This window comes from Haemaphysalis longicornis, unplaced genomic scaffold (genome assembly GCF_048455015.1).
Source record: "Haemaphysalis longicornis isolate Haplotype H1 unplaced genomic scaffold, Haemaphysalis longicornis Haplotype H1 scaffold_2, whole genome shotgun sequence".
Lineage (NCBI taxonomy): Eukaryota > Metazoa > Arthropoda > Arachnida > Ixodida > Ixodidae > Haemaphysalis > Haemaphysalis longicornis.
Window position 1 is genome coordinate 137,783,256 of NW_027526295.1, and position 14,990 is coordinate 137,798,245.

Below are 14,990 nucleotides of genomic sequence, written 5' to 3' on the forward strand. Positions count from 1 at the left end.
TTTCCTCCCGCTCCCGCCCCCTCCCAGTAGAAGGTGCTGGCGGCCAAGGGAGGCGGCTGGAGCGGACAGCCAGCGTCGCTCTTAATCCAATTCTGTGCGGCTGCCTTTTTTTCCCGGGCGGCGCTGAAACCCGGGCGCGAATTCGGCCGCTGCGGGGCGCCTCCGGGATCTCCCCCCAGGGCCGCGCAGCAATCGATATCGGCAGCAGCAGCAGCAGCATCAGAAGGAGCCGTGGCAGCGCGACGATTTCGTGCGCCGAGTGATGCCGTCGTGTGCTTCGGCGAGAGCCGTGCGGTGCGTGGGTACGCGACGCAGCCGAGCCCTGTCAGCGGCCCCAGAGGCGCCCTAGGGCCGCGCGGGGGACTCCCAGCCGGCACCGTCCATGCGCCGCCGCCGATCGCCGCCTTCGTGGTGCAGCAGCGGCAGCCACCGCTGATCGGCCGGAATAACCGGAGCCGCACGCGCGAAGGCCTACCCCGTGAGTGGACACCATCCGCATCCTTCCTCCCTCGCGCGCCCCGCGCGTGGGAACGCATGCACCCTTGCGGAATGTGGCGTTGGACGCTGTTGTCACTGTGCCCGCACTTCGCCCCGTCGCGCTGCCAGCACGGGGATAGGGGACGGCGGGAAGCGTGGCTTCTTTTCCTGCAATGGCAACGGACGCTGCTCGGCTCTTCCCGCGCGCCGCGAGAGGGGTGCATGCGCGCGCACGAGCGCGTGGTCTTCCCGGCACAAAGGAAGGACGCGTCACCGACGCTGCTGGCCCCGGCAGTGAAGGACCGCCCGCTTCCCTGCGAGTCGTATTCTGTTTATATCCGGTGCATATTTTTTGGAGGAAGCGCTCGTTTTGCATGTCGAAACGAGTGTGGTCGCGGCAGCTAACGCACTAATAACGCTCTGCTCAGATTGCCGTTTTTTTTTTTGTTTACGCGCCGATAGCCGTGGCGCGCTCTCCGGCGTTGCTTCCGCATTCGTTAAGGTCACTGATGCGAAAAGACTGCTAGCTGCCGGCACTTACAGTGACAGGGCTGTTAGCGCAGAGCTTTAAATAGCTGACGATGTGCAGGCGTAGACACTAACCTGCGCATTTTTTCTTCTTCTGGTGACTTCTTTATGAGTATGTTGGTTTCCGGGGTGCAGTGAACAGTTCCCTTCAAGCAGGAACGAAGCCAGGCAGAGTAGGAGACAACTTGTTTGCATTACAGGTAAACTTCCTGGATGCGGGAGCAATCACTCTCTCCGTAATATTTAGCGAGCGAGAAACCATAACTTAAGATTTTTAATCGCTTCTTGAAGACGTCCGGTAACCGAGCATTGCCATAGCCTCGGCTCCTGAATTCACTTCCGTGCGTCGTATATCGCTGTTAATATTGTAATGCTCGCCTCAACATCTAGTTCTACAGAGAGGTGGAGGTACGCCACGTTGGTGCCTCGCTGTAGCTACAAGTGCTTCTAAACGTTTGGGCATTCTTGACCTTTAAAGTGTTGTTCGTGATTCAGCAGAAGTGACCCAGAGCTTCCGCACCTACTCGTAAAAAACGAGGCACTAGAGCGCTGGCGCCGGGTTGCATGCTTGCAAACCACATCCAGCCAGGCTGCAGATAAAAAGTCAAGAAAGCGCTCTATTTTCTTCTGAAGAATTCGCAGCGCGACTGAAGTTACATGTTTGTCCTTAAATCAGTAGTTCTCAGCCATGACAGCGCCGGGTACCCCTTTCGAGATTGCGATATTGTCGGTGTCATGTCACGATTTGCACTTGCACCCCCCCCCCTCACACACACACACACACACACTTATTAAACACCCATCTTGTGTGCTTGACTTTTATGCCGATGCGTGTCATAACGTTAAAGAATGTGCTATTGAATCCGAAACTCTCCTAACACATATATGCTGTCTTTCTGTGTCTAGTTCCCCCCCCCCCCCCCCCCGTAGCTGGCACACTGGTTGTGCAAAAATGCACACATGTTGTGTACACATGTCATGCGGAGAAGCCACGTTGTTGCATTGCCAACAAGTTCTGGCAAAATGAAGGAAAGAGTGGTGTGGGGGAGCTTTGAGGGAGGTTTCGCGGGCACTTCAAATTTCTCTCGCGCACCCCCTGGGGTCCGCGGACCCCTATTTGAGAAGCACTGCCTTAAATTAAGAGCAGTTGCGCACAGCGCACTCCGTTTTTTTACCCATTAATGATTGTTTTCAAGCTTTCGCTTTTCAATACTGCTTGGCGTGATTGATTGCCGTCACTAAGGATATCCCGGAAGCTGAGATTACGGTGTCACTACAGTGCCTGGGCACGACATCACGGCTCCAGTTTCTAGATGTTATGTCAGTGTTTTGAGTTGCATAAGTAGAGGACGCGCTGTCACGCACACCTCGGTTCATGTCCGCAAATTTCAGTTGAAATTCGAATTCGCGCTGAGCCGGATCCACTACGGCACCTTCGTGATGAATGCGAGATTCGCAAGGGCGCGCACAAGACCATATCTGACAGCTCTCACTTCATTAGGCACGCTTAGACGCGTAAACAAAAGAACCGATTCTTCACGCCCGACGCGGGCTACATACCCGCTACACTGTAAAGGTGTCCGCCGAGCTCTTCGCGCCATCTAGCCCCATAAATAGGTCGGGAAACAAAGAGGGGCAACCGGCTTCGCTTCGAAGAGTGTTTTTTTTTCTTCTGCGAGGCGCTTCTTCCGGTTTCGCTAATGAGGCGCGTCGAAGGAAACGTGATTTGCCTTCCAACCGCTTGTGAACGCAGGGGCGAACCGGGGAAAGCCAAGTGTGTGATTTATGCTAAGCGCGGACCGTCGACCTGGCTGGGTGCTCTTGAGAGGATTCTCACTAAACAAGTTAACGCTGGCGGCTTGCGTCTGGCTTCACGAGCGCGTGGAAAAGCGGCGGCGACGAAACAAGGCACGTCCCCCTAGTGGATCGCGCAATATTGACGGCGATAAATGCGGAAAAGGGGAAGCATGTGGTGAGGCATTTTGAGGACTCGTTAGACCTAGCAGTACCGCAGTTATCGTCAATCAATGTCGTTGAGCTAAACAGGGCTGAGCTCCTGATTTTTTTCTCGGATGTCTTGTACATCCCACGGGGAGGGCAGGCGGTGTACTTTCACCCTGCCAAAGATACACCCACTAAGTGGTTGTCTCTGCGCAGTGTCTGGACCGATGAAAATGGTGCATGAAAATGACACAAAATGATGATGCTGCTGCTGATGATGACGTGCCATTCTGCTGCATAATGACACGGAATGCACGCTTGTAAGTCGCTGCAAACAACGTGAAGCCAAACGCGGAGAGACGTTGTAATCGCATTGGCTACGGTGCCTGAAACACTTGCGCCCAGCTTAATGGTGTGCAGGAAATCAACAACGCCGTGCGAGTATTCCTTGATTAATTGTTCTGGCCTTACCTAGTTTGCAGCTGAAAAATAAGTTACCAAAAATGTAAGCCACAATTAAACCGTCGACCAATTTAACTTGTAAGCGGCAATGCATCTGCGACAGTTCCCTGTCAGCAACGACTTCTGACTTTCCTGGTATCGAGGAGGCAGGAGCGCGCGCTTCCGCAGTGGTGATAGATGATTACGCTGCTATTTTTCTGCTCTCCTTCCTCCAAGTTTTCAATGTGGGGAGTGCTTTTCTCCGCTGATTTTAGAGGCCCTTGCATCCACCCGCATAGTTGTAGACAGTTTGGGCGGAGCGGAGAGCATATCCCGGTATGGTACCGGGTAGACGACCGGAGCCACTGCGCGTGCGCAGATAGAGAAATACCGGTTGTGCGCATGTGCATTTCCCTGACCGTGTACCGTCTTGAGTACTGGGTTAAATTCTCGGTTTTGCTGGAACTCCACCATACCGCGTCATATTAGCGCCCATTTCGAGTCTGGGCCTGTAAAGCGTGCTCTGCCACATCAAGGGTCGCGTAGAGGCAAAGCAAGCTTTGCGGGGAAGTTCTTGAAAGGGCGAATTCATTGAACGCGAGATGACGCTCGGCCTGGTTGTGAAAATAACGTTGATATGAAATAGCAAGGAGGCGGAAAATCGTCAGAAGTTTATCCGCGCTGCTATCTGTGCAGTCGCCGTATTTACACAGTGCCTTAAATTTGAATGCGCCCCATGGTTACCGAAACCAGTAAATTTGAAAGGGCATTGTGCGCACGAGATTTTCCTGCAGGGTAAAGAACTCCAGCCTTACGTTCCTGTTATGCTCTTTGCACTGCCCTCTGAGGGCCAGGTTAAGCTTTCGTTGTCATTAGGTAAGAAAAAAATGATTAGAAATTCAAGACACACCCAACTTAATTGCAGCATGCGTTAAAGTGAAATCGAAGTTCATTTAAAAGTGTACTAATGACCTCTCGTAATTCATTTCCACGTTACCAGCCGCAGAAGTTGTTTTCCTCTTTTTTACATAAAGGCGAAAGATGAAACCGCCTGTGCGTCTATATTTACGCTATCGTTATAGATCGCCAGAACGTCGTAATTATTCCGTAGACCGTCCACCACGACGGGACTTATAATCCCCGTGCAGCTTCGGCGCGTGAAAAACTAATTTTGTTTCGAAATTTGGCTACATGCAGCCAACATGAAAGTTCACCTATTCATATAACTATGGGGGCAGTCGGGATGCTTACCACTGGGACGGCCCTTGAGAACTGTGCACATCGATGTGGGTAGTCTATACACAAATTAGACAGCGTGCTTAACTCCCCAAATTATGCCACAAAACCACTCGATCTAATATTTTAGGAAGCATCCTCTTACGCACCACAGCCATCGAGAGAGTTTACGGCGAGCTTTGCCCGATGCGCCAGTAGCAGCGAGGTTTTCGGTTTTAGCGCGCAGCTTAAGAGTGCTCGTGCAAGATTGTTATTTCCCGACAATTGTGTAATGAGTGTGAGTGTAGAGTTTTCGACAGTATGAGGGCTTGTGTGGGTTGAGGGTTCTTTTGTGGGGTTTTCAATGCGGTATAACGTGTGAATTTGGGACAGAACAACACGCTGTGCGCAGAGGTCAGCTGTGGTGGCACTGGTGTAGCGAGGGTATTTCGATGTCGGCGGCGGGGTGTACCATAGTCTGAAAGTTCCAGGGGTACAGCTGGCATTGGTGATGCAGTTATTGATAAAGACTCAGGCAGGTCGGAGCGTTCGGAAAACGACGCAAGGAAGCCGTTTGGGGGAAGATTTTTTAGGCCAGTTTTCTTCTTCTTCTTTTTGTATCTACTGATTTGAATCGTTGGCAATGAAGAGCCCGAATAAACAAAGAAAACAGCCGTAGCAGACGCGGGGGAAGGAGAGGATATTCGAAACCTCGAACTCTCCTGCAGTGCAGTCGTGGGAGTTACCTGATTCCCCGGTTTATATTGCTCATGTCCGGGCGACCAGTCGATTCGAATCTCAGTATTGGTAGCCGCTCAAGGTGGCCATGTGGTGGAGGATTTTATAAGCAAGCGAGTTGGTGGAGGTCGGAATTTTTTACAATTTGGAAAGCTTCGAAAGAATCGTTAAGGATAAGAATTCTGGGCGAGATAGTCGACCTGAAATCAAACATGAGGAGGTCGATGGCGCGGATGATAGCGTAGAGTTAGGCTTTGAGGGGAGCAGCATGTGGTACGTGAAGGGTGTGAGAGCTATGGACATTTGGGAGATCACGGGAGGTCCATGCCGTGCCCATGGTTGACGGGGTGATGCGGGTGTTAGTGTAGACATTGGAATCTTGGCCTCGCTCACGCTTGGTGAAGGCGGCAATTCGATTGTTGCGTGTGATGACGCACTCTGTTAGATGACACACTCAATTACCAGTGGACATAGTCATGAGCGCAAGGAAGTTGCTGGGGTAAAAAATTGTTGAATTTGTAGAGTACCCCACGCCTTGAGTTGGACTTCTTGGTGGGTAAGCGGGAGTTTGAAGGCCCATTGGCTTATCTGCTCTTGAATGATAGGGCCTGGTGGGTGGTAGTGAGGGATAAGGGCTTGAAGTTTGACAATTCGGGTGCGTAGAGTGGCTTTATGCAGTCTTTGAAGCGTACGGAAGTGTGTGGTTGAGATTGTAGGCTTAGGAACCATAGAAAATGGCATTGATTGTGACGGCGCGAGCCAAGGTTTGAGGAGACTTTTGTCTTGGCCCACCATATGTGCTGTGGAGGCAGTGAATGGCATGTTGCATTTTCTGTGTATTGTATTTTCAGTTGGTTAATCCAAAGTACCGGGCTATTTTTGCGTTCTACTGGAATGCCAAAGAGTCAGATGGCCTCTAATGAGGTGCAGATGGGAGTGCGCAGGCTCGTCTAGCACTCTGGAGGACTTGATTTCGATTCCCAAGACTAAAATAATTTTCTTCTGTGGTGGTGGTGGTGGTGGTTGTTGTTGTGGGATCAGGCGGCGTTAGCCTGGCTGGATATGCCGGCAATTGCTCCGCCCAAGCTCCTCCTAATTAGCCAAAGGTAGTGTCCTTTTACCACAAGTTTGCCAGCTCCGTCTCCTCAAGGAAGCTCAGGAGAAGGCGTGACACGTCTCTTCGCAGCATCCAATGTCCCCTTGGAAAGAAGATGTGGTCCAGAATGCTGTGTGGGGCTGCCAGTTTTCGAATCGCTGAGAGCATTGCAGTCCGCTCGACATCATGCTCTGGGCAACACATTACGTAGTGGTGTACATCCCCTATCACTGCACATGACGAACACAGAGGCGATCGCGCGAGGCCCACCTTGAATAGCCATGCTGTGGTCTTCGCTGACAATTTGTCCCTTTAACGTGTGTACAGGAGCTTACCTGAGAAGTTTGGCGTCAATGAGAGCATTATTTAGCATGTTTTGTGTATTTTGAGCTGTCGGCCAGTTTCTGTGTATTTCTTGCTTACGAAGACGCCAAAATTTCGATCTCACGAGTTGATGATTGCTTCCGCCTCAATAAGCAGGAAAATTTGGAAGCTATCCAAACTGATGACAACGCTAGATGAAGCGATATGAAAACGGTAACGGGCAGCCGAAGAAATATGCTGCTTGCGTTATCGCAGCAGGATATGCGCGAGATCAGACACGCGACATCTCGAACTTGCCATGGTTTGCGAAAATTGTTTTTGTTTTCAGAGGGAAGCTGTCTATGGATAGGCGAAAAAAAATTGGGCGGTCCCGTGTGCGCAGAAACCTCATTCGACGAAACCCCACGTGCATGCGCAAGAAAAAAAAAACAGGTTGGAGAAGTGTTAGAAGTAAGGGGAGGGAGAGAGATTAGCTTGACGTATGGAGGACTTGGCCACATTCTCGCATCTGCCGATACGGGTAACTGATGACGCCAGTACAACGAAGCTAGCGGCCTGTAAAGGGTGCACCCCTGCACACAGGGTCTTCTAGAACCTTTAGTACTAAAGAGTACGTTATACTTAGGGTTGTTCGTTTTCGGGTTTTATGTGTTAACACGAAAGTGTTTTATGTCGGGATACACCCAGATATCACTGACGTCATATCCGTGACGGAAATGACGCCAGTGCACCTTTGCCGAAGCGACCCGCCAGGAGGACGTCTATCGCCAAGCACACCCACAAGACAGCCGCCGACCCTCAAACCATGCTCAGCTGCAGATTTCGCTGCACATTTCACTTTCGTATTTTACCGGTTCCTATGATAGAGGAATCAACCACAGTTTTTTTTTCTTCGCTCGAAAAATAACGGATGTGACGAGGAGGACAGAACAAAAAGCGCTCCAATTCGATGTTCAATAAACGAAACAATTGTAACGCGAATAGTAACAACGCAAACATTACATGTATTTTCTACAAGCGACGAACATTACAAGCGACAAGGTGAAAAGTTTTTGCGCGCTGCTTGGTGCCAGCCTTGTTCATTATCGCAGATTGTAGACCCTAGGGGCGTGCTTTTCCTTTCTACTTTTCTCTTCCGCCTTTTATCATAGTGCGTGGAAATCAACGGCCGTCATTTTGGGTTGCGTTAGGAGCTCTTTTCGAAGGTACGGGCTGCACAAGAGAGCGGAAAAGTCCTCGCAAGAGCTTTCAGTTCTCGTTACATTTTCTTTCTTTCTTCCTTCCTTTCTTTCTCTCTTTTCTTTCTCTCTCTTTCTTCTTTCTTCCTTTCTTTCCTTCTTTCTTTCTTTCTTTCTGTTTTCCTTCTTCCTTCATTTCTTTTTCTCCCCCTCTCTTTATTTCTTTCTTTCTTTTTCTTTCTCTTTTTCTTTCTCTTGTTTTCTTCGTTTCTTTTTGCTTTCTTTCTTTCGCTTTCTCTCTTTTTTCGTTTCCTTTCTTCTTTCTTTCTTTCCCTTTTTATTTCTTTTTTCTTCCCTTCTTTCTCTCTTTTCTATTCTTTCTTTCTTTCGCGCCATTACCTTAACGTCGTTTTATCAGATCCTCTCTACGCCCCGTCAGCACTTGTAATCCGTCTGCCGATACCTATCCAGCCCTAAAAAGCCGTCGTCTTCCTCTGGTCGGGATCCTAGCCTACTCGGAAATCCAGTAAGCACGCGGGTACCTAATTCGCTTCGACGCGCGCTTCATCGTCAGTCACAAATACATTTTCACTCGAATTTATCTTTTAAACCCGCTCTTCAGACCCTCCATCTAAGTAATACGTCGACAAGAAAAAAAAAAAAAAAAAACTCCGCGAAGTAGGAAACTTAGCAGGACCTTTAATTTCGGTGCCATCGTGTACTCGACTGTCCTTTCGCCCGGGGGCAATTTTTGTAAAGAAAAGAGAGAAAAAGGGGAGGGTGGTAGTGAGAACGAGGAAAAAAAAGGACGAAACAACAAGAAAAAAGAAAGAAACAAACTGGTCGCTCTCCATCCTCCTCAGCCTCCCGGTCGCAGGGATGACGCAGATGACGTCCCTCTTCCGGTGCAGTTATTGATTTTGTCATCTGTTAAGCTTCATTTCGTCGCTCCCGATGCCGCCGCTGTACGGGCGTCGGGTGTCACGGACCGCCCCGGCAAACAGCAAATGAAAGGCTGCCCGCAACGACGGCTCCGATAATTGCGAGTGCGCCGCCAAATCTCGGCGCCACGCGCCGCCTTTTGTTTCTTTAGCCCGGGCCCCTTCTTCCCGTTAACCCCTTTTTCCTTCCCTCCCTTTAACCTCCTTCTCTCCTTTTTTCCCTTTACGACGTCCTCGTTTAACTTTCTCTTTCGCCTATGACGTGCTATTCTCTGCGCGCCTCCCGCCGGAGAGCTCGGAAAGCCGCAGAGGGAAGCGAGAGGTCCCCTGTTTGCTTGCCTCGTGCCTATACACACACCCGTGCCGTTACTCCGGCATCGCAACATTGTGGTTAGAATTGGCCAGTCGTCGTTCTTTTTTTTTTTTTTTCTCCTTTGTTTTTGGTCGAGGCTGCGTCGCTCGCCGCATTCTTTTTAGTAGGCCGGCGAGAGGCCGTATTGGGCAGATGGCGGGTCGTAGGAAAGCACAGAGGGAGCGGGAGGGAACGGGTGCGTCGAGAAGAGAAAGGGTTAAGCGCTCTAATGGGGCTTCGAAAATTTCCTCTCTCGCTCTCTTTTTCGGTTACCCCTCTCTCCGTCTTTCTTTCAAGCGAAGAGAAATGAAGAAGCTGCCGTCACATGGGGTTAAGAGGCAATTTCGTCGCTGTTACATTCTGTCCCCGACTAAAACCGGCTTTTCTTATTTTCCTATTTGCGTCATTTTTTTGGTTTTCGCGCTTTTCCCTATCACTTAGGAGGGCGTGGACGAAATTTTCGAAATTTCTTTTCGAATTAGGATTTAAAATTTGTTTTGTCCCTTTCTGCCTTTCCTCTGCTTTTTTATTAGAAACGAAGGTCTCTGAAGTGCCGTATGCCGGTTTTCTGGATTTGGTCATCATTAGAAGACTGCAGTGCTGAAACGATTACGCGACGAGCTGAACGCGAGTAAGTATTCGATGTTTCCCGCGCGCTTAATTAGTTACTAGCTGCAGTGAACCGACGTGAGAAGGGTCGGCCTGCCATACTCGGCGTTTGATTCGGTTGAAACAGCGCGGCGGTCGCCATGTTAACTTACCGCGTTGCGTAATAAACCCAGCGGGAACGGCTTCACGCTGTTTGCCTTTTTTGAGCGTACGTCAGGAACAGCTGGCGAACCGCTTTTCTGCAACAGAAATAGCCAATTTCCTCTCTTTCGATACAGATTGTGTGGCGTAACCTGTTGGTGCTTTCGTGCGGCGGAAAGAAATGTGCCCGTTTTTTTTCTACCGGCTCGCACTTCCCTTTAATTACCGGAGTATAAAGTATCCTTTCCAGTGAAAGTAATACTGCAGTCTTCATTTCCGTAAGGTAAACGACCTTATGGTGTGGGTACTGAAGTTACGGACATTCTGGCGAGCTTCGAGGGAATCGGGCAGAAACACACTGGATTCCTTTCGTATCAGTTTTTCTGAGCGGTTTGAATTTGAAAGGTCACTGAGATGATTTCGCAATCCCTCTCTCAACGTCAAAAAAATCGAACCTCGGATCCATTTTTGAAGCAGAGAGCCCAACTATGTTACTAAAAGTGATGGAAAGAAATAAATAGATACGGTAAAAAAGATTGTATGATGTTCGTTAGCTCAACACTCGCCTTTCACTTGCTTTTGGATCAACGTTACCTGATCGCTTTGTGGTTTTTACGCCAATTTTAAACAGCAGAAATGTGTTTCTCTTGCAAACCTAAGCTGCCGTCCTAATTTTTATAATATATGCCACGTATTTTTGTAACTTTTATGCGCAATGTTTGATAGCTTGCTTGTGCTATTTATGAGTGAAGCGCCAAATTACACTGCATGTCGTCCTATACGTGCATCACGTCGCTGATTGCTTACGTTTTGCTTACGAAAAAAAAAAAAAAACACGGCGAATTCACTGCGAATTTGTGCAGTCGAAAATAAGGCCGAAGATAAACCAAACACTATTTATTTTAGCTCTGAAAATACAGCGAAAAGGGAGACCAGAGATTATGATCATGACCAGTGGAGTTCCCCTTGACGTCGCGAAGTAAGGGATACGACGAACTCGTTCAGCTCGCCATTGTTGGTGGCTGCTTTCGAGGTGCTATACTTTACTCCAATACTTAGTGCGTGTACGCATTGCTCAAGTATTTCTTTACTTTACCGCCTGCGGTCGCGACTACCTCAGTAGGACGCGTGCATAGATGAATTCATTGATCTTAAGGGGGACTCGCATGATGACATTCCTATGGAACTTACTAATTCACCACCCCCAGGCTTCAAAAGCATCGTGTACCGACACGAAAGGTTTTAATGAGTTATAGAAATGTCCTTAACGGCCTGGTTTGCTTCGTCTAGAAATATAACTCTTCTTTACTCAGATAAAAAAAAATGAACGCATTTTGGTTTATTCAGTTTTCACTAAATGACGCCAGCTGCCTAGCAAGAAAGAGTTTCATTTTTTTATTTCAGTACAGAAGTGACATGCCTCCAAAATAAGCGAAACAGGCCGTTGTGAACATTGACATGTATTTGTAAAGCTTTTCTTATTTGTGGACAATGGTTTTTAAGTCCGCGGGAGATGAAGTAATAAGCCCCATCGGAATGTTAACAGGCGAGTCATCCTTGGGCAAACACAGTTTTCCGTAACGAGCTTGAACGCGTCACGGAATACGGCTTCAACACGTCGTTAACGGAGACAGACAGACAGACAGACAGACAGACAGACAGACAGACAGACAGACAGACAGACAGACAGACAGACAGACAGACAGACTTGACTTCTAGTACGGGACGAGAAGTTAACCACATTAAGCAGTAAGCCAACAAATGCGGAGCAAGCAGACAGACAGACAGACAGACAGACAGACAGACAGACAGACAGACAGACAGGCAGAATTTTTTCTCCGCCAGTTCCTTTCGAAAAAGGCGCCAATTTAAAATATTTTCAGGAATCGAGAGCCTCTATGAATCAGCAAAAAAGGGAGGGGGGGATTCAACTCAAGGCCAGGTTTACGCAGCATCGGCGCAGGAATCCACTAACGCACGCCGCTCGTTCCGAGCAGGAAGGAGAGAGCAAGTGCCGTCCATCTGGGCATGCATTCTTCAGTTTACGGCGCGGCTCGTTAAAGGTCGGCCCGCTGTATACGTAAGGAGGGCGATAAACGTAAAGCGGTTGCGCGTGTTCCCCGAGCAACGCGCCTCGCTACATTTTGCCTCGCCTTGCCCGTTGCCCGGGTTCAGTCCCCCCTTCCCTCCCTCTTCTTTTCGCTTCGTTGCTTTTGTGCCGCATGGCGCAGCGTTTTATATAAGCGATGAAGTCGTCTTTTCCCCTGCAGACCGAATGCCTTTGGCAGTATTTGCTGACAAAGCATTACAACTTGTTTTATGCCCGGTCGCTTTGTATAATTTTCTGTTATGATTTAAATTCCTCTAGCCGTACTTTTATCTCCGTCTGTCTTTCTTCACTTTTTTTCTCATCTTCGTGCTCTCTCTCTTTTTTTCTGATCCTTCTTTCTTTCCTAGCTCGCTTTGACTTCCCTCCTCTTTTTTCCTTTCCTTCCCTATTTCGACATTCTTTCGTCCTTTCTCTTTCCCGATTGTGTTCGTTTTTTTTTTCTACTTTGGGCATTATACACTATACTGTTTCGGTGCGCCCGTCACGCTACACGCTTTTTTAACAACGAAAGAATTACGCAAGCCTTCTTCTCTTGGGGTGGTGACCTCCTTTACGCGCACCCGTTATGCTAATTAAAACGTGAGGTCAAAAATTTCAGACGATGTGTTATAGCTCTGCTTTTTAAGCTTTCGTAAAATATGATCGCGACTACGAATGCGACTCTTACCATTCCGAGAATGATGAAAAATAGCCCGAACAAGAAACTTGCTAGCCACTCGATGGGCCGCCGCAGATATGAATATTTGTTAAATTTTTCTCTCTCTCTCTCTTTTAGGCGGCACTACGATGTTTTTTTTTTATGTTACTTCGGCGTTCGAAACGAAGTGTGGAAGATGGATGCGATCCTATGCACGATTGCATATTGATTTTTTTGTCTTTATTTTTGGTTTTTACGCACCGCGTTCTCCAAATTTCCGTACGACGGACGGCAATATCCGGGGCCTTCGGGGCGTAATTACGATCGATTCGTTGAAGAAGAAACTATATATTGCAGCGTGGTTTTCTTTTTCGCTAAGCAATTTCGAGCAACTCGGGAAAATTTTTTGTTACGCCGAAAAGAAGTAATTACTATGTCACGCTTCTTGTATTTCTGCTCCCGCGCGCTGTGAATCTCGTCAAGTTTCGTCATTCTTCGCCATTTATAAGCACACTGCTGCCAGCAGCTGTGTTATAAGGAAGTAAAAAAAAATTTCGTTCAACTCGATTTACCATTAATACTGCTACAGTTTCAAAACTGTCTCAATATTTAGTAAATTGAGTTCAACAAGCACTTCGAGGTGTCGAGGTATAGATATTGTTGTCACGAACGGGATGTCGGTTGTTCTTGATGCAATAAGGATATGATCAATTGATTTATTATGAGGTTTAACGCGCCGACGCTACACAGGCGATGAGGCGCGCCGTAGTGCGGGACTCCGGATTAATTTTGACCACCTGTAGATCTCTAACGTGCGCCGAAATCTCGAACACATGGGCGTTTTCACTTTTCGGCTCCATCAGTAAAGCAGCCGCAGCGGCCGGGAATTGAACCCGCGTCCAAGAGTATGACCAAAGGCTGGGTTTGTGTTTTTACAACCAATTGCAGTGATTATCTGACTAAGCACTGCCTTAAATGGGCCATATAGTCAAAATATAACCTTGCTCTATGTGAAATAAGTAGCCTCTGGTAGCTCATTCAGCTCTATTCAGTCACGAAAGACGTTTGTTAAACAAAAAAAAAAATTAAAGAAACGTTTAAAAAATGGCAGCATCTCCACTCTGTGGACGATGGCGAGGTTGCGGAGTACGAGGAATCGAAGTGGCATCCAAGTTGCGCCCCGAGTGACATCCGATTTGCGCCCCGACCGTCATTCGATTTGAGCCGTGAGTTGGACCTTGATTATTCCTTAGCTGAAACTCCAACTCACGCCTCAAATCGAATTTCGCCTGATTATCGCTTGATGGTGGTGTGCGCACGGATGGACGCGGACGGACATTGGGAGGTCCTAAGGTACTCCGCACCGTTACAGGCGAGGGAGTAAGACGTTTGACTCTCGGGTACTAACTCACGGTCGTAGCCCAATGGGTAAGACGACTGACACTAACTCTGTCTGGTGTATTTAGACACATGCTCTAATCCTGCCGGTGCCTGTGTGATTTTTTTTGCGATTGTAAATGCTATGCGCACGGACGCGGACAGACATTGTGCGGTCCTAAGGCGCTCCGCACCTAAAACTTTCAAATTTGGGCTGCACGACGTCAGCAGAGTCGTCAGAGGGAGCACTGACGCGTTAGTGGGAACACTAAAAACAGCTGTCAGTGCGTTAACGGCACGTTAGCATTCAAGTGATACGATCAAACGGCCCACCACATTCGCACAGGTACTTTTCTTGATTGTGGGGGTTTAGCGCCTACGCTACACGGGCGATGAGGCGCGCAGTAGTGGAGGTCTCCAGATTAATTTCGACCACCTGGGGATCTTTAACGTGCGCCGAAATCTCGTACACACGGGAGTTTTTAGATGCAGAGCATCTGATTCACTCGCCTTGTCCCTCCGGCGTCGTCGTCGTCGTCGGCGTTGTCCGCCCCTCCCCCATTCTCCTCGCCGCGCCAGCTGCGCTCTCCGCCGCTCACCCCCTCTCCTCTCCGATAGCGAACACTCTCTCGCGAGGGGCATTGGATTGGATTCAATTGGATTGGCTTGGATTGGATTGGCTTGGCTTGGCTTGGCTTAGATTGGATTGGATTAAAGTGGATTGTGTTGTATTGTGTTGCGTCATACCCGCGGCACGTTGTGTCATAGCCGCGGCAGACGCGCTGGGGCCGGCGCATGTGCAGTACTCTCTCTTCCGCGGTTTCCTCTCCTTCGGGCGCGCTGCGCATATAACCGGTGTGCCGTTCTCCGGCGAAGCAACAGCCA

General features: G+C 48.9%; 1 protein-coding gene across 2 annotated transcripts in view; it reads left to right on the forward strand.

Moving 5' to 3' along the window:
* Positions 1–278: 278 nt before the first annotated feature.
* Positions 279–14,990, forward strand: part of LOC144169263 (guanine nucleotide exchange factor DBS-like) — a 349,981-nt gene continuing 335,269 nt past the window's right edge. For both annotated transcript variants that reach the window (XM_077698325.1, XM_077698326.1), the window contains exon 1: positions 279–478. The gene's annotated coding sequence lies outside the window, so the exon portion shown is untranslated. The remainder of the gene's footprint in view (positions 479–14,990) is intronic.